The sequence below is a fragment of the Stegodyphus dumicola genome, chromosome 5 (genome assembly GCF_044657685.1).
Source record: "Stegodyphus dumicola isolate Sdum_Otavi_A_Nest chromosome 5, ASM4465768v1".
In the NCBI taxonomy this organism is placed as follows: Eukaryota; Metazoa; Arthropoda; class Arachnida; order Araneae; family Eresidae; genus Stegodyphus; species Stegodyphus dumicola.
In genome coordinates this window covers 188783865-188804240 of record NC_140772.1, presented here as the reverse complement: position 1 = coordinate 188804240, position 20376 = coordinate 188783865, and the positions used below count along the sequence as shown (strand labels likewise).

Genomic DNA, 20376 nt, shown 5'->3' with positions numbered 1-20376 from the left:
GCAAGGCAAGCATTGATCTCACATCTGCTATGGTCTAATTCAGTACTAGTCCTAAAAATTATCTTTTTAATTCGGAAAAGGAAGTTTCTAATGGCGTTCCGTAAGAAAATACTAAACGTGTACAGCATGAGCAAAACATTTATTCCATCATTTCCTGTGACCATGTTTCCAGCAGGAATTTAAAAGCTAAGATTGCAAAGAAAGCATATATCAAAACTAAAATATATGTTCTTATCCATAAAATCAAAAATGAATATATTTACATAATTTACAATATTAGCAATATACTTATACTAACATTCGTTCGTAAAAAATGCAAGTTTTATTCTTGCTTCAAGACTAGACAAACATATATGTATATATAATAATTATCAAGCAGAAATAAAATATAATGACTTGTGAAGATTATGCAAAATTTGATGTATGTACATTAAAATTTTAAAGGATGCGCAAAATATTGTTTACTCTCAAAATAATTATGTGTTTCTAGCAATGAAATTTTAAGAAAATTATTTGAAGGTATTAACAGTAAACAAATGTTAAGTTTGGGTTCTTTTTGCTGAAAGAAGTAAAAAGTAAACAGATTAATTACTTTACTTTCAAAAGGTTTCACATCACGTTTCGCATATATTGACAACAATCTTTGTTGATAACTCTCTCATGCACTTTCTTTTGCTTTAGCTTACGTCAATTCAGCCTCTTAAGGCATAAACTAAATCAGCTTAATCGACTTTTAATTTGCTTCTAATTGTTGCCATCGCATGCATGAAATAATCTCAGTTCATTTAGAATGAATAAAAAATTAGAGAAGCGTGATTCCTCACTCATTAAGTGCTCAGTCATTTGACGATTAATAAGCACGCAAACGACTTTTACGAAAGACGCCATTTTGATGACGTTCGAAAATCTAAATCATCCGTTAATTTTTCTCTATCGCTTAAAAGTTTTAATGCGTTTCTAAATAACCGTTGAAAGATGCTATCAATAAGCATTACTTATGGCGGCTTGGCTAAAGAATGAAAAACAAGTTATCTTGGTAGTAACTGGAAGAAAACTAAAATGGCTTGTTTTCTTTAGGTGTTAGTTATGCTGTTGTGCGAATAAAATTAAAATCTCAGTTTGATTAACTAGTTTTGCTTTGTTTAAAAAAATCTGAAACATTTCACATAATAACGATATCCCGAAAGGGTTTGTTACAGTTTTTCACGCTCTTGCTGAGCTTTCAGTCTACCAGACTGTTGTTACGCTAACTTCTGAAAACATACTTTTTTTTCTGTCTATTAGTAAATATCACTTTCTTTGCACGTCGATATACAATTCAACATCAAAATCACGAAACTTTTAAAAGCAACATTGGAGCGAGGAGCATGAGATTTTAAAAGCAGCATTATGATTTCAGATGTAGTGTTTAAGTGTAGGCATATATTTTTTCTATTTATTTCCAGTCCTTTCTCGATTCATCATATCAATGTCCAGTTTTCTTTGTAAGATAGCTTAAACAGATTTTTTTTTGCCCTTTTTATTATTAATGTTTTGTGTGTTAACCTTACTTATTTAATATCATGTTATTCGCTCTTATGTCTTCTCATAAAATTCAATTCATCAGCAAAATCACAAAATATTTAGAAACAGCACGAATTTCTGTTAGACAGTGCTGTGCTATGGAGATGAATATGTTTGTTTGTTGCATAGCTCACTTTCAAATCGTTGAGTTTGTTAATCGAAAATTCATTAAAGTTTTATAAAATTTGAATTAAATAGCAAAACAAACTCGAAGTTCAAAATTCGGGCATTCAGATGCACATGTTCGGGTGGAGATCTACGTCATTCAAAGTTTGATGGCTTAAGGTACCATCGTTTTTTCGCAATTGCCAGGAAAATGCACACATACATGCATATTCTTCAATATTCAAATTTAAAAATACATGTCGATAACGTTCGGTGGCAAAAATTTGAAAAGTGATACACCTTTTATAGTAAAACGAAGCAAAATCTCATTTCGAGACAAATAGCTAAAATAAGTTGACCTTTCGGGCTAAAATCAGTTAAAAATTTATCAAAAATTCATTTTTAGATTGAAAATGTTTTGGGTAACTCAGCGATATTTATTTTAGATATTAATGGGGGGGGAATCTAGATCTATTTAAGCTGTTAATGAAGATTATAAAAACTCCGTCAATTCGAAAACTTATCGAGACAACACATTTGCAAAGACGCTAAATATGAAAGAAAGATTATTACAGTTTGTTTCTATCCAATAAGTTAGTCTCAATAATACATTTTATCTAGCAACATAGATAAATTGAGAAATATTATAACAACTTTTAACTTGGAATTAAATAAAATGAAATAATTAACTGTCTGTGACCACAGACCTTGAGTAAGCATACTTTAAAAGAAATTATGATCACAGTAGAAGCTGTTTGATATGATAACGTTCATGTTATCATTAGATTAGTGCTATCGAATTGCGGTGTATACGAAAACATCGAAACTGCATTGCTTATTGCGATCCACATTTCTCTTAATATGATCACATTATTAAAGAATGAATTTTTTAAGCTGAAGTCGAGAAATAAAATATAGATTCGTCAAATAAGATCCAAATAAAGTATACAAAATGCCAGATACAACAGAAATGTCTATAAGTAAGGAAATAAGTCACCAAACAACATGGATTTTATTTTAAGCAACTATTTAAAGAAAAACAAGTAGCCATAGTTGGTAGGTTCTACTTTTCTTTACTAAGATGGCTAAGGGTTCCATGGATACCTGCACTGAATCATTGGTGCGGATTTATTCGCGTGCAAAATGCAGGATTTAGTCTTCTTTACTAACATGGAATGCAACTAGATCTACTTGAAGGTATGTGTTGCGACTTCTCTCTCAAAGACTTGAAAATGAATACAGCAGGAGAAGGGTGTAAAAGACCCTTTTATTGAACACAATAATTAGGAGACGATTCGGACTTACGTGCTTACACAGTCACCAACCACGAGGTAAGGAACGTAAAAGATAATACAACAAACTAAATTCAAAAGTAAATAGTATTACAGGACTAACCTTGAGGGCTGACTCATAAACCTACTACGAAAAGATATTAATTTCAGCGGCAGGAATGAGAAGTTCAAAGTCTGGTAGAACAACTTGCGCTGTTAATAGAGAAACCATATTCTAACTAACCTTTTCGCTACTTCAGTTTAAATACTCTCTCGTTCACCCTAACTAATTTACATCCTGGTACGGAAACGCAAGAGAGATCAGGAGGGATAGGAAAGGTTAACAAGTTAAAATCATTATTAGTGAAAATAATATATGTCATAAAATTAGCTCATATTTTAAATAGCTCTACCGGTTTCAAGGATAATAAGGCATAAGACGCACTTTGCACTTTTTCAGAAGCAAAACGCATTCTTCAAAACATTTTATTCCTGAAAATTTTTAGGAATAAAACATTTTATTCCTAAAAAAAAAAAAAAAAAAAAAAAAAAAAATCTATTATAAACTAAAATTTTTTTTTGATTAATTTTAAATATTATATTGGCATGTTTCTCTCTATTTGATACAAGTTAATCATACATAAATAAAATCGGTTTTCAAGTTTCACCAAGAGTATCTGGACTAACCAGTTTAACGCAACTGGAGTTTTGAATAATCATGCTTTTAAGCGCAAAAAATTCTTCGCTGCATTTTGAACTTTGCATTTTAAGTTGCAAGGTATTTTCTCCCGCCTTCTTAGCGAGCCTTCGTGGTGTAGTGGTCTGCACGTTCAGCGCGTAATTGAGAGGTCCGTGGTTCGATTCCCGGCGAAGGCGTTGCTAATTTTTCCTATTACCTGCTTCCGAAAATATCTAATGTATCTACAGAGTTAACAGAAATCTACTTTTAACTTAAATGTTTCTTAATCCCTTTTATACAAGGTCCTAAGGAATTGTGAAGATATTGTTTGAAAATTAAAGCAAGAAACAGATCTATAGTGGGAAAAGTTAATGTTTAGAAAGCACGGAAGAAGACTTACGAAAATTCATGAAAAGATATGACAGCGAACCATAAGATGTGGCAGAAAGCTAAAAGATTAATCATTAAAATAAGGGAAGATAATTTTTGATGCCATATTTTGCTACAATTTTCCCATTAGCAAAATATCCCAATGTGAAGGAAACATGTTTTACAAACGCATTAACAGTAAACACAATATGCTGATTTATCCGCTTCAGGAGCAATTTTGCTCGACAGATAGCATAAATTATCTCAGGTTATTTTGAGAACTGTCCTAAAAACATTTATGATGCAAATGAAAGAGATCTGTACTATCGTGCATTGCTCCTAGACACGTTATTTAATTAAACCTAACAAATTAAATTATATTTTTCTTCGTACTGGCAACATCACAGCGCATAGAATAAATGTCTCTTTTGTCTCTGTTTTGAAATTATATATTGTTTGTCAGGAAATACCACAGCCATAATTCAAATATGTCATCAATGGATTATTGGAGCAATGAAAGAAATTATTGCTTTGAGAAAGGGAATTAATAAGAGGAGCATGACATGTGGTGATCTTTTAAGGTGCAATTGATGTGATGCATTTACTGAAAGCTTTCTGACGATGATCATGATGAAGATGCTGAATTCCGTACAATGGTGCGTCCACACGACTACGCTAATGACGTAAATTATGGAAGGAAACTGACCAGCGAAAAGTCGTACAAACGGAGACTCGAGCGAAGTCTGCGTTTAGGTAGTAGAGTTATCGAAGAGAAAAAAATCCCGTGACACTCATAGAAAGCTCCAAAGTGTTAAGATTAAACAGTTATTATACGCAAATTAAGTTTTATGACAATTAAGATTTGTAAAACTGTTTTGAAATGTACTATATTAAAGACAAATAAAATACTTGAAATACCATCGATAAAATCAGTCATATTTTTTAAGACTTATTTCTACACTCCCTTGGATTTCTTGTTTATGAGTGGTGTTGGGGTACGCGTAAAGGAACCTGAGTAATAAGTAAAGCGTTTTTATAATTTTGATATTCTCTATATATTGTTATACATATAAATTAAAAGAAAAAAGTTCATTAAATAAAATTTATTTGTGGGAAATTTAAACTTAATTTATTATAAGGTATTTCTTCCGCCTTCTTGGCATGCCTTCGTGGTGTGATGGTCTGCACACTGGGGGCGGAATTGCAGAGGTGCGTGGTTCGATTCCCGGCGAAGGCGTTGCTAATTTGTCATGATTCATGCTTCCAAAAAATACCTAATATCTCTACAGTATTATAGAGAAAATTACATTCACAGAAAAATATTAAAAGAAAGTATTTTTTCTGTAAACAGAAGTTGTAGAGTCAGGATTATTTTGCAGCAGGTGACGTGCAAAATGTTTAATGCCCTCTCTGAGGATCAAGCATAGAAACTCTGAACTTCACGTAAAATGTGCTTTCAGTTACACCACGGAGCTGATACTTAATACAATACATTACATACCTTATATATTCTCCCTTTTAAAGGGAGACTGGAGATTAAGAAGACCCAATCACCATACTCTGGTGGTGAAAAATTGTCGTCCAGCACCTTTTAGTTCAGGTGCCACTTGTAGAGGTTTCAGGTTATTTTGGAGCTGGAGACGCGAGAAATGTGCATTGCCCTCGCAGGGACTCGAACTACGGACCTCTCGAATACGCATCGAGTATGCTTTCAATTACACCCCGAAGGCATGCGGAAAGGAGGTAGACGAGAAAAACAACTGATGTATATCTCCTGTAGGAGTGATGTCTTCGTGGAAGATTTCGTACGAGAGTTCCACCTAGTATTCTTATTACCTATGCATAAAATAATGGAAACCCTAAATAGAAGCTCAGCCCATCGCCAGGAACTTAACCTGAAAAGATTGTTTAGTTTTTAGTTCTGGTGTCCAGTCGTTCGGTTTTGCATTCATTCCCTAGAATTTCGGTATTATATCGACTTTCTTATGCGATATTATATCAGGACAAGTATTATAATATTTATGATGTGTGATTAACAGCTAATGGTTGAACAATGTTAACCAATGGGCTGCACTTATATTTGCCTACATAAATGATATGAGCAACAACAAAAGCAATCTGTATATTCAGTTATTTAACAAATTTACAGTATTTCATATTATACTTATTTAGAAGTTATTATATACTTATACTACTTATTTAAAAGTAACATATATATGTAGTATACTTATTTAGACGTATCATATATATGTAGTATACTTATGTAGACGTGTCATATATACACGTATTTAGAAGAAAGAGAGAGAGAGTTCGTCTTTTAAAATTAGGTGATGAAGTCTTTAGTCTTAACGCATCTTAGAATTAACTTGCAAAGAATTAGGGAGCTGACAAAGTAGTAAATCGCGAGATTTATGAGCATTAAAAAAGAAAATATAAAAATGTGACATACTTATCAAGTTGTATATTGCTAAGAAAAAAAAAATATACTATCTCCATCAAACTGTCAATCCTTTCGAAAAATTTCATCTTTCGAATATGTATGCGGATTCTCTCCTTAAGTGCTTTAGCTAGTAAACATAAGTGAGAACCTTCCAGTAGGATTAAACGATTCAGATCCCCGTATGTCAGATACCCTTTCCCCACCCCTCTTGAGAGAAAGAGGGGTGGAAGAGATTTTAAAAACCGATTTTCTTCGCAGAGAAAGCATCATCTATCCCATCAGGCAATGAAGCAGCAGCAGCAAATATGTTAATCATAAGCCATAAGTTCTAAAAAAGGATGGAATTAGTGGGAATGGCGGTTGGAAGGGAAGACGGGAGAGAGGAGAAAGAACAGCAACCACACTCAGCCAAAAATCTTCATTTGCATTTTAATGCAAATTTTACCCTCGTCTTTGGAGAACCCCAAGATTTTTAGCGTCCGCAAAATACTTGCCGGGTAAAAATATTAGATATAGAATATTTTTTCTTAGTGTTTTGTTTAGTATTTTGGTATTCATATTATTCGTGAAACATTCTTTTGCTTCTATCTATCCTCTACACCCTCCTTCTCCTAATTCTTTACTCGTGTTATTCTTTTCGCTCGCCACCACCACTACCACCATCACTACTCTTCCTTCTCCCCTCTCGTCTTCAGGGCTCCAACCCTAAAACAGTATATATGTAACCCCCAGTCGCGTGCAATGCACGCGCAAACACGCACGCGCCCAAGGCGAATGCAAATTAAGTATTGTGGGAAAAAGAACTGCGACTGCTCTTACTGCATAACGTGCACGCTATGCCTTTCTTAAATGAATATTTCTGTACTTTTCCTTGCACCCTATAGGAGAAAACTTTTTAAGGTGGGATATGAGGGGGGTGTAGTGGCAAGATCTTGCATCACAGAGAGAAAGAGAGAGGAGTGGTTGCTCTAACTAGTCTGGGATAACCCTTCTCTTCTCCCCCTTCTTTGTTTTTGCTCCACCCCCCTATTGCCACCATCCACTCACCTCCCCCCCGCCAGCTATCGTGGCTGCTTAACAAAACGGGATGCAATAGCCGAACAATTTTTATCTCTTCTGTGTTATTTAAAGACAAGGAAGCGCACTTTATTCCTGTTACTTTCCAGGTATAAACTTGAAACCAGTCAGATGAAGAGTGTCGGGGAAGGGGGTTGAAAATTTTCGTTCGGGGGATGCAAAGAGGGGGAACTAACTAAAAGAAGGAGGAGCTAAGACTACACAAGAGCGATTATAAGTGGATGTTGGCAAAGAGGGGATCAGCTCGAAGTATGGAGGTAAAAAAAAATACAGCTAAGGTGTGAGAAGCAGTTGGCTTATTTTTACAGGAGCTTCCACGCGGTAAACAAGATTAGTGCCCGAACGGCTTTTGGTTAAGTAAGTTCTTAAGCAAAAGCGGTGGTGGAGTTGAGTTGTTCTCCAGCTGTCTGTTAAATACCATCAGAGACTGACTATAGGGAGATTCCTTGCCATCCATCTGTCTGTGGACGGACTCGTTGCTTTGAGGAGGGATCTTAATTGATATTACGGTAAGTGGAATACGCGATTTTCATTTGACTCTTTTAGGTTGCGCGACGAACGCGCGTCGGTTAAGGTAACACCATTGGGATTTCTAGATGGAGTTCAGGCTTGAAATCGTTTTTTCTTGCACAATAGGATTAATTCACTTGCTTTGGAGCGTTTTATTGAATATAGCGGTATTAAAAATATGTTACGAATTCTTTGTAGCCTTAAGCACTTTCATCTCTTCGAATTACCTACTTCGGATAAATTTAAATCCTTTCTAATGTATTCTTAAGAAGAGGTTTTCATTGATATTTTACCTATTCGTTAATACAGAACATGAAATAAAATAAGATATAAACAAGGCATTTTAATGATTCCTTTCATTACTGTCATCAAAAATCAATTAAAGCATTTTATGTTTGAAAGATAACATAAATAAATATTTTAAAATAAAAAATAGTCGTAAAAACATTAGTTAAAATAAGCTATAAACAGAACATTTTAATAATTCATTGCATTATTGTAATTAAAAATCATTCCAAATATGCTATATTTGAAACAATCACTTAAGTGGAGATATAAAAACTAAAAAATGATTGTAAAAGTTAGGATTTATCTATACAGAGTTTACCGTAAGAGCAGAATATAAATATAGTTATTTACAGCGGTACTTGTTGCAAGCAGCGTATTTGGATCTAATAAAATACGAATGACTAAATAAATAAAACTAAATTTCTAGAGATAAGAAATACTGCACTTTGTCCAAACAAATCAAGAGACTGCTCATTAACATCAAGCAATTCGATATATGATACCGACTCTTGATTTGCTATGCAATGGTATATGCTATAGTATGGTGCATACTGTGCAAAGTGTTGCAAACTCAAACCCCACGTGGGACTTAAATCTATCTTAACCAATTGAGGAAAACAAACATACTTTTAATTTCAGTAACATGACCGACAAAATACTAAATTTCTATCTCTTTAAATATGCACTATATTATAAAAGAATTTTACAAAATAGCGTATATTTTATATTTTTATAAAATAATGACATTAAGCTCACATTATAAAGCCTTAATGAATTAAATACATTAAATTATTACATTAGTAGATTATACGGCAGTTTCTCATATTAGATAAGTCTGCATTCTGGGCATTGTCTTGCAAGAAAAAAGAAAGAGCTTGCATATAAGAAATCCTCATATTCATGAGTTTGGTATGCTGTAGGTGTTCTGGAAGGAAATTTATAAAACGCTTCATATATCATACCTTTATTAAAAATACTTAAATATGCTTTCTTTTAAAATGAAAGCTGATGATAAATGAAAAATAATTTAAACAATATTCAAATGTGCGGCTCGGAATCTAAAGCAAGAATGGTTTCCAGAAGACTAACGTCAATAAAGAAAAATATATTGTCTTTTATTCCATTAATTATATAGTCGTTTAATAGTTCTGGATGAAATGTTATTGCGTTAATACAGTATTACATTATTCTGTTTTATATTTTAACAGGCATGAATGCACAACGTAAAGGATGTATAGGAAAATGCCATACTATATGGCAAAGTAATTATACTTTCTTTTATTGCATTAAATTGCTGATACGGATTAATCAACTTATTTTGATTTCAATTTTATTTTAATATTACCATAAACATATGAAAAGAAATGCTTTTATTTCTTTATCAGTATAAAACAATTACTCCTTTAATGAAAACCATTAATAATTTTATAAGCGTAAAAAGCTGGAATAAGGAAACTATGATTTCTTTTCTGCGTCTGCTTCAATATCAAAATTGAAATGCGGCAGAGAGTTGGAAGATTAATTAAGTAAAAAGAAAAAGAAAGTTACATGTCATTTTAAATTAACGTCAGCTTAATATTTAAGACATAAATTTGCTTTTTCTTAAAGTTAGGAGGTAATTAAATAAGAATGCGCTGTTATAGATTATTCAAGATTTAAATAAGAGCGTATAAAATTTTTTTAATGTTGTCAAGTAAAGTGATAAGTTCTGAAAGGAGGGTTTAAAATAATTTGAAAGTAACATATTGATTAAAAAATATGGAATGTTTCAATTTCTTTTGCAGTAACCAGAGCAATAAAAGTTTTCCTTCTTTAAAGCAATCAATCATAAGATACAACACGTTGCTTTCGATTTCATTTCAATACTTCCACTGAGTAACTCTGTTTTATTTGAAACTATCTGTATTACCCAGGTTAATCCTAAAAGTTACGGACGCACTAAAAATATAAATCTGCGGAATAAGAATATTCTGACTTCTTTATAATTTTTGCAGTTTCCATTCGTCGGTCACTTAAATCATAATATTTTACTCATCATTTCATCCTTTACTTCTTTTCAGCTGTAGAGTCATTAGGTGTTTTTGTCTGATACTGGAGATATGAAAAATAAACAATGCCCTCGCCGTGAGTAGAATTTGGATTTCTCGAATACGTAGACCCCGAAGGCAAGCTGAAAGGAGGGAGAAAATACCTTATATGCTCCCGCCTTTTAAAGGGCGACTAGGGATTAGGGGACCCATTAGTTACCACAGTTTTTAGGATATACCCGTGAACAGAGCAGGAATTCGAAATGATTGTTGACATGTGTAGTAAATGAATCCAGTGCCAAAATACCAAGCTATGCGCAAAATTTTGAATTAATCTGTCAATTAGCACTTCCTGATTGGGTAATAAATATTCAGAGAAGCTTTTATTTTTATATGTTATTAGGAAAGGATTATTTTAATTGTTAGCTTATAAATCCTGCATATAATTTGAGATTTTCTTCTGAATATATTTTAATGTGAAAGAGAGGAATATGAAGGCAGTATGGGAAAAGAATAATCAATATGTGAAAAGAATAATCACACACCCTTTTGTAAATACCAGACAATGCATTTTTAAGCTATAGAGGCAATCTCGCGACCCTACAACTTCAGTTACAGTTCATCGCCGTGTAATGAATATCGTAATAAGACAAGTTGCATGAATATTTTGTTTCTTAGTTCATATAATTTAAATTTAGAGCATTAATGCTGGTATCCTATAAAAGAATAATGTTATTTCTTTTCTTATCATTTGGTGCATTCTCTGGAATGGCAGATTTGATTTCCGTTTTTTTTTTCGGAGTCCACATTAAAAAAAAAGTCTGGAAGCTTTCAGATCTTATATTACCCTCAAAGGGGCGTTAAATTTTATGTGTTACCGTTATTTATTAAATATCATGTCCTTCGCACGTAAACCACATAAAAGTCAATTCAACAGCAGTACAAAATATTTAAGAACTGCATATACGTTTTGAATTTCCGATATACAGTCTCGAGCATTTGGAGATAACAGTGTTTTCTCCGTTCAGTGTTGCCACTGCTCGCTTTGAAATAATTGAGTATGTTAACCAAAAGTTCATTAAACTTTTACAAAATATGAAATAGATAATAAAAACAAACTTAAAACGAAACTCTGGCAAATCATTTGAAGCAAAAACCAAACTTTTCGACCTATCTCTATACTCCACATATCATTCATTTTGAGATACATATGTAACTTGTAGCATTTGACTTAAATGTACGACTTTTCCTTTCAGTTCAATACTTAAATACAACACTGCGAATAATTTCATAGCCTTCATTTCAATGTACAAGTATTATATATTAATGAAAGTAGAAAACATTATTTAGAGAACTAAAATTACTCTTTATTTTACATACATTTATTGCACTTATAGAAATACTGTAAATTTCCTGAAAAGAGAAAATTCATGATATGGGAAATTTTAACAATCCATAAAATTAAGCAGTGGCGTTTTGTCGACTTAAACAATCGATTTAATATAATCCTGGGAATCCTGGGACATTTAGACGCTATTTGAAATTACTGTTTGGACAAGTTACAATTACAGTTATATAAAAATATTAAAATAATGTGAAAATTATTAGAATGCAACACAGAGACAAGAAGTAAAAGCATGCGTTTGATAAAATATCGTTGATCGACTGACCTGCCACAGAATTGACACAAACCTTCTAGTTAACCTTTACTTAATCGACTTCTATTACCCCAAACCTTCTACAAACCTCCTAATTAAAAGTCAGCAATAGCTGCGATGATCAATACAAGTAAGTACGGATGTATTCTAAAACACTTTGTAAGAAACTAAATTCGAATTGGGATTTGCAACCAGAATTCTTCTGCACTAACGTTTTCAATGCCCACAATGCTTGGGTATTTGCTACTCAAACCAACACATTACATACATTCCTCATTTTATTACATTACGGTATGCAATTCATTAAACATGTGAGGAATTTTATGTTAACTAACCAATTATTTATAATTTCAGCCTTTATTATAAGTTCTTCTTTCAGTATTCTTCATCAGAATGCAACCATAAATAGTTAGTATTTAAACCGAGGCTTTGGGATTTCAAGATAGATATTGTTTCTCCGCTTCTGGTACTGCGTGAGCGCTACGGCTGTTAGTTTCCTTCCAGCTCTAATAGCTGTAATTATTCGGCTTCGCGTTCTATCGTTCACGACACTTTTATTCTGACTCTACGGTAGAGTAGTGAGAGAGCTTCTAGAAATATGGTAATGTGTAACTACAGCCACTATAACATTACTATTGAATCTCATCTTTCACGACCTGCGTTAAGCTTAAATTCAGGTTTAAATTTCGTTGAGCGGTCTGAATGCATATAGGAGCTCTCTTGGCCTTCCTCATTTATAACGCGAATACGAGTCAATGGAAACCTTCCACGAAAGCGGCCTTTCTCTAGCCAAATAATCTAATACTCCTTACAGGAATGCTTTCCGCCGTTAAATCAGTAATAAATTGGCGCACCAAATTAAATGATTATTAAGCATATTAATTAATTTATAGTATATGAATGAATTTATAGGCGTACGCATATTGAATTAATAAATTTAGCATGTTTACACCTCTGTTTAAAAGAATTAAATAAACCGCTTAAAATATTTAGTGTTTAATGAGTGTTTTGCAATAAATGACTGATGTTTCATTAAGGATGAGCGGAAGAAGTGTTTCATATTGCCTTAATTTGAAAGAGCAGCACAGTTGTCTAGAATGTACCTTATTATTTTAAGTATTCTTTATGTCTGTTACTATGCTTTTAACAGATTTGGAAGATCTATTCTTATTCGAATCTTTTAAACCCCTTAAATTTCATGCCTTCTAGTCGTCTAAAGTCTAATGTGAATTCGCCATCTGTTATTTCAGAGAAACCACGGTGTGTGAATATTTTTATGGATAGCGTGACTACAAAAATAAGTTTCAAATTAGTTTCAAAATATACACTGTTGCTGGGGATTTTTCAAAGATATTTTTTTATCGAATTAACCAGTGATGTAATAGAATCTGTAGACTGCTTGAATTCATGAAAGAAATATTTGCTGGTTTGCAATTATTCTTACTAATCAACTAGGAAAGTCATTTTTTTTCTCATTATTTTTGTATGACTTTCTCTGTGCACCTTAAAATGTGAACTGATAAAAGAGAGTACTAAGATTATCATTTTGATCCTAGTAATTGGAATGGTGTTTTATGAAAATAGAAAAACTGCGCAAAAAGTATCACAGAGAAAATTCTACATAGAATCTCAAATATAATGATTTGCTGGCATAAAACTGTCCAATAAATGTCGCTTTAGAATATAATGCGAGTATATCTTAAAAACAGCATGTATGGTTTCTCCAATATCTGGAAACTTTGCTAGTTAATCATTCCTCGGAATGGCCGAACCATTTAGCCATGTTATCAGAACAAACTTTTCTCAGAGAGTACCATAGAGAACGACCTAATTATATCCGCGAGAAAGGTTACCAGTTTTGATGAAGATCTCCTCAAGACGTATTTCAGAGTCTTCCACACCTCTTCCCTTATCCTCAGTCTGTCGGAAGAACTTTCGGCTGGACAATATTTAAAGTGCCTTTACGTAACAAAGACATTATGCACTTACGAACACCCGTATCATCTCTGGGATTCGAAGCCAGACCCAAGGCTCAACTGCAACCATGTCAGAGAAGCCGAAACCGCGCATATACGATATGGCAGTTTGAAAGTGAGTCTGTTGCTCGATAAATATAAGTTATTGTAGCATATTATCAACCTTTATTTATACGAAGCATATTCCTCTGGAACCAACACCAAGTTTTGAAACATCATGAAGTGCGTAGAAGAATTGCCATTGACAAGGTAAAGGTACATTGTTTTAAATTCTTGTTTGAAGCTGCCTGGATGGCGAGGGCACCATCAGTGTCGTAAAATAACTTCCAATAATTTGAGATTTGATCTTGGGAGAATAACAGATGGCTTTGAAAAGATGAATTCGGAAAATAAATTGGGTGCTGCAAAATAACAAATATATTTCTTTTTCTGGTCATAAACTTCAAATAGTGCCAGTTTATTGAAAAGGGATATTATGTAGAATAAATTGACTAGATTCATTTCTTTACTGAAGCTACAAGCTGTGTTCTCTTCCTAGATGTTTAAAAACATTTATGTGATGAAAAAAGTAATACTTTAACAATATAGCGAAGCTTTATGCACAAATGTTTTTTCATCGTGAAAGGAAGTAGGAAAGTTTTGCTTTCTACTCGCCAATTCTATGATTCTAGCAGAATATAAATATTTTCTAGGCGATAAAATTTTCATTCTAGAAATATAGGCTTCGTTCAATGTCATGAATCTTTCTATTCGACCAGATGAAGCAGCATATATCCAGTTTGATTTACTTCTTATTTTGGAAAAATGAGAATTCCAGCACAATGCGAGATACGTTTTTGACATGGCTTCACGTGTAAGCCCTATTTTACTCAAAATGCAAGTGATAACAACTAACAGAAGGAGTAAGCGTGATGTGTTTATCAGTTGGAGATGTGCTGAGGCACATTATATTAAAGTTTTGCTCAAGATGTTATTTTCTTTTTCTTTTAGCTACAAAATGGGTTAAGTACTGGTCTTTTAGTTTTTACTGATAATGACATGAATTTTTAACCCTTACCACAATTATTAACACATTATATATCGAATCAATAACTTAATGACATATTTTTCAAAATCAAAAGAAATAATAATGTCCTAATTTTATGTTTAATTATTTTCTTGCTTTTAATATTTATCCGTGTTATATTTCTAATTCGTTTGTGTTTATTGCCCAGTGTTTTACATTGCTTCAGTTCTTAAAATTACGAGTAACTTTTACGTCTTTGAATAATAAAAATGGATAGTTTTGTTTAATTTTTCTTATGTCTTACATCTGCAAGGTTTATCGAGGTGCCCACACCTCAGCAACGAGTGTCCAACAGCGACCAAGTGGTAAAAGTCGCTAAACACTGGTAGTTCAGGCTAGAGTTGGAATTAAGGGCGTTTTCGGTAGTTTTTCCCATGTGTGACGTATAACTTAATAAACAAACCAGCCTCATCAAGAATTTCCCTTAGTAAACCCTATATCATATCAGGGAAGAGGTAGTAACATAATAGGATATTGGACGTCCTTTGCAGTCGTATTTTATCTCACTTCCTACCTAATGCATTATATTTAATTATTATAGTTTTTAAATTTACTATTTATTTATGTTCTTTAAAATCTTTTCAATTTTAAAATCTTTGATATAAGTTATCGCTTTCATCAAATGCAATCAGACCTATCTTCTTCTTTTTCACAGTACTGGTTCTATAACACTTTAATGCAATTTTCATCATTCTCGAGCTAAACTGTCCATTTCTAAGGGGACATTGCTTGTAATCATCATGCGTGACCATGTTTTTCAAAATGTATTTAGCATGTTTTCTTTGCTTTATCTAAGATGAGGCTATACATATTCACTCTTAATCCTAAACATTCAGCAGCAAAAGATGTGGAAAATTCATCTTTCAAGTTTCATATGATGTTTTGTTTTTAGAGGAATATTCAAAGTGGGTTTCATGAAAATCAGGTAAATTGAAACAATTTTTATTACTTACCATACCTTCATATACGTTATCTATCTTTTCGTAATATAAAGAATCATGTCAGTAAACAGTAATATTGCGCTTTGTAATGAAACTAAACGTATCGGCTCTTTTAACATCAAACTTGGAACACTTCGCATATAACTGGATTTAATTTGAAAAATTGTTTTTCTTGTTTACTGAGCAAAATTAGGGGAAAAGTTATTAAAGTTTTAAAAGTCTGCGAAGAAGAAAGATTTTACAAGCATGCTTTAGTACACACTAAACACATATATTTACGATTTCAAAATTTTTAGTCTTATTTCACAGTTTTTATTAGTTACCTACAGAAGTGTTTATTAATTTAAAGACACGTTTTTTTTTTAAAATTATTTCTTTGCTAGCCATCCGTCTCTGCTCTGTAGTGAATTCTGTATAAGGCTTCATCTAGATGTTTCGTCTGAATTCAGTAACTCGATGTATGTTTTCCAAATTTATTTTTAATTTAACGTACTGCTTGAAGTTCTTTGAATGTGATAAATATATGTTTTTCTTATATAATAGAGGAATAGGTTTCTTAATATTTCCAGGAAATAAAGCATGCTGATTATGCAATAGATTTTTGTAATGGGGTGAAAATATTTCAGCATTGATTTGCAACTGTTCGTGTGCCATTATGGAGACCGTGAAGTTTTATCGGATATTTTAGGTCAACCTCTAATAGACAGTTGTGTTCTTCATTGTTGTCAACATTATCAATTTTGAATAAGTTTGTTGATTCATCAGATAATCATCTAAATTTGCGTTTTGGAAGAGGTTTAATATATTCGAGTACGTTTTAATCGTCAATTTTTATAAAATGTTAAAAAAAATCTTATTAATTTATTTTAAAGCTTGTATTTTTAGCTTCCCCAAACTACTTTTATTTTGTCTCTCGGGCGATTAGAAGTAGAGTTATGGGTGCTCTTGTGCTACATCGTGAAACAAAAGTTGCCGTTTAAAAAGGCTGGAAGTTGATCTTTAACGGTACACAGACTGCTCTAAATACCTTTATGGTGAGAAATTTTCATTTGAACTCATTTTTTACGTTCAGTTTAGAACTTTTTATGTATAACTAAGTGCTCGAGAACAAGATTATTTTCACAGTTTCAGTCTAACGTTTGGCAACATTTTCGTTTCATTATGTTTGTGTTTACATTATATTAAACCTATTTTTTGAAAAAACGATTTTTAAAAATTTTTCTGTTACAAGAAATATAATTAAAAGAGTTACCTGTAGTAAATTTATGAAACATTCCACAAGTATTCTGTATAATATTGTGAATCAAATAATATAAAAGTTTAGAGTTATGCACATATTTATAGTTTTTGCATATTATTTTGTAAAGGAAAAGAGAGAAATTTCTCGAAAAATAGAAAGTGCATGTTCCCAAACAAGTATATTTCATAGACATTTTACTTTGTCACTTAGCTTTTAGTCCACTTAATTATGCCTTAATAAATGTAAGTGAAAAAAAGTAAAATATTGATAATGCTGTTATGGGAGCATATCTAGTAATCCTAAACTTTTAATATATTTTTAACCCAGGATGCAAAAAGAAGTAAAAAGTATGCTTTGATAGTAAGTTTATCACCTATTTTTGTCAGCTTAAGTAGTGTTCTACTAAAATAACACCAATATTTGATTTATTTGTGCTGTTTTTCAAAATTTAGGTGTCGAACATAGTTAGATACCTTAATGAGTTGCTAAACTATATAAATTTTTCGCATCTGAATACATTATATTCTTAATGTTCCATTTTAGAATGCAGTTGTTGACGTATTTATTAATAATTTTACTACAGCGACTTACGATAATATTCTCACCAAGGAGGAATTTTTCAAAAATAGATAAATATCAGAATCAAATAAAAGATCTAAGTTAATTCTAGTCACCTTTAAATAAGCTTGCCAGGCTATTGCAAGTGCAGTATACACATGGCAAGGATTACGCTCATAGCAATTTAAGCAAAGGTTTTTTAGGTTTTTTTAAAACTTCAAATAAGCGCACATTCGTTTTCATATTCAAATAACGATAATATACTAAGCGTTTAGTATCATATGTGTTTTGACCATTTTCAGTATATTTATAATCAGCTTCTGAAAGGACTTCATTTGGGGAGTCGTTAAGAAACACGAAGTGGTAGGTTTTCATTCCTCAATTTTTCATCACATACAGTATTTTGTATGTGTATAAAACGTTTCGTTTCAACGAGAAGACTTAGTTTTAGGTGTCTTTTACATGATCCCTAATATTCAATTGTAAACTTTCAAGATTTCATTTTCAGTCAATTTTTTTCAATATTGTAGTCATAAAATAGAAAAAATCTAAACACTAGAGTTTTCACAGATTTCATAGAAAAGATTTTGAGTGGTGCAACTAATTTTTGTATTTTATTTTACCAAGCTCTTGCATGATCTGATGACTGCCGCAGTTCTTTTTCATGCAAAGGAACCGGAACGTTTTTTGGAGAGTTTAGAATTCAGGGCTGCTAGATTTTTTTCCCGTATTACGATCGGGATCTCGAATACATTCTTAACCTACGTATGTGACAACCTTAAATCTTTAAAAACAGCTTCTTCTAAAGGTATTTTCATTGCTCATTTCATTTCATTAAAATATTACTTATTAATTGCTTTTCTTTAAGAACATTTTGAAAGATGTGATCGGTAACATTATCTGCTCTGTAAACTAGAGGCTTTTCGAATGTTTCTCCATCAGATCCTACAACAAAATAACAATAGCTTCATGGAATATTGCGAGACATAATTATTGAATGAAAAGCAAACTGTTTTTTTATCATGTGTCAACCTCGACGACGAACAGTTAGAAACGCCAGTATATGAAAAAAGGTACTTCTAATTAAAATTTATTTTTTCAAACTACAACCGTTTTTCTTCTTCCAAAGGCATAGCAATTTTCTGAAGACAAAGAATTTGAGAGCTTATATGAGAAGACACGTTATTACGTTTAGAAAAACAAGTTTTGAACAAATGCGAGCATTAAAAAGCAATGACATTATGTTTAGTCAAAGAACTAGCATATCTTACATAAGAATAATGTCTTTTTACTTTCTTACTCCCCCTCCCAAAAAAAAAAATCAAATGAAAAATAAAAGGTATAAAAAATAACATTCCTTTTTGCACGCATAAAAATTTTAAAAGTAATTTACTTTTTTTGAAGGGAATCTCGAAAAATATTAAATAAAAATTAATAAACAGGCAAAATTTTGACCAAAAATGTGAAAATATCAAAAGATATTATTCAGATTTAAAAAAGTAAAGAATCTGAAAAAATTAGACAAAACATTATCTGTATAATCTATTAAGTTGTTAATTTTTAATGTATTGTGTGAATAATTATGCTAAAAGGTTTTAAATTTCTTTTTAATATCAGTAAAAATGAAAAAATAAGGATTTAACATATTTTATACGGTCACAAAGCGCGAAGCAACATGTCTCATCCTTACGTCCCCCAACTGATGAAAGCATCGTGCATACTCCTCAGTGTAATAAACCACATTTTCAAAAAATACATGATTTCAGTGGAGGCCGTTTTAAATTTGCTTTTTAGTTTCCCCTGTGCAGGAACTCGTATTTAAAGTGACGAACTTAATAGTAAGTGCTTAAGAAGAAACTCATTTTCAGCACCAGTTTCAACTGATAGACAGAACTACTATCTTTCATCTTAGATAATCAGTCTCGCTTTCAAACTATTGCAGTATGGAAATAACGCGACTGCAAAACATTATACCTATTAAAAATAAGTCAAATTTTCGTTTTCTGCAAAGTATTGAAATCAAGGATGATAAAAGCGAGATGTATGAGAAATAACGATGCTTTAAAACTAAAAGGAACTAGAAGCTAAGATTAGCTGAGTAATTGACTTCTTATTCAAACGGCAGAATTATCTGCAGTCAAAAGTTTGATGTCGCAGAAAATATAAAGACTCAACGGCAAATGTAAACATTGGAAATGTTTCATAAATTCCGATTTCTGAAACATTTCTAGTGTTTCATAGTAAGACCTTTCATAGTAATTCAACAGTAATGCCTGAATATTCATAGACAAACATTAAACGTAGGTTCTGGAGGAAAAAATCATTTTTACACAGGAAAATGTGCTACAAGTCAAGAAGAATAAAAAAAATAAAGGCATGCAAGTAAGCTAATTCTACAACATATTTATTACATGTACGTATGTTTACATTTTCAGAGGAAATTAATCTAATCCGCGGCAATACATCTCGGTAACATCGACGGCTTAGATCATCAAAGCCTTTCAACGACATTCGCGGCGAGTTTTGTGTTAATAGCTGCAAAGATCTTTCAAGCAAGGTTTTGAAGTGGTTCCAGAGAAAGAAATAAATGGGGAACGACTCGGGTAAT

At 32.2% G+C, this 20376-nt stretch overlaps 1 protein-coding gene across 8 annotated transcripts in view; it reads left to right on the top strand.

Annotated features, from left to right (window-relative positions):
• The window catches only part of LOC118200382 (adhesion molecule nephrin-like), a 513425-nt gene that overhangs the window by 66081 nt on the left and 426968 nt on the right, over positions 1-20376 (top strand). For 2 of the 8 annotated variants that reach the window (XM_085817477.1, XM_085817480.1), the window contains exon 1: positions 7704-8013. The exons of 3 other annotated variants lie outside the window; for them this stretch is intronic. The gene's annotated coding sequence lies outside the window, so the exon portion shown is untranslated. Of the gene's footprint in view, positions 1-7697; positions 8014-20376 lie in introns of those variants that run through there. 3 more of the 8 variants (XM_085817483.1, XM_085817484.1, XM_085817482.1) reach the window with 3 other exon arrangements.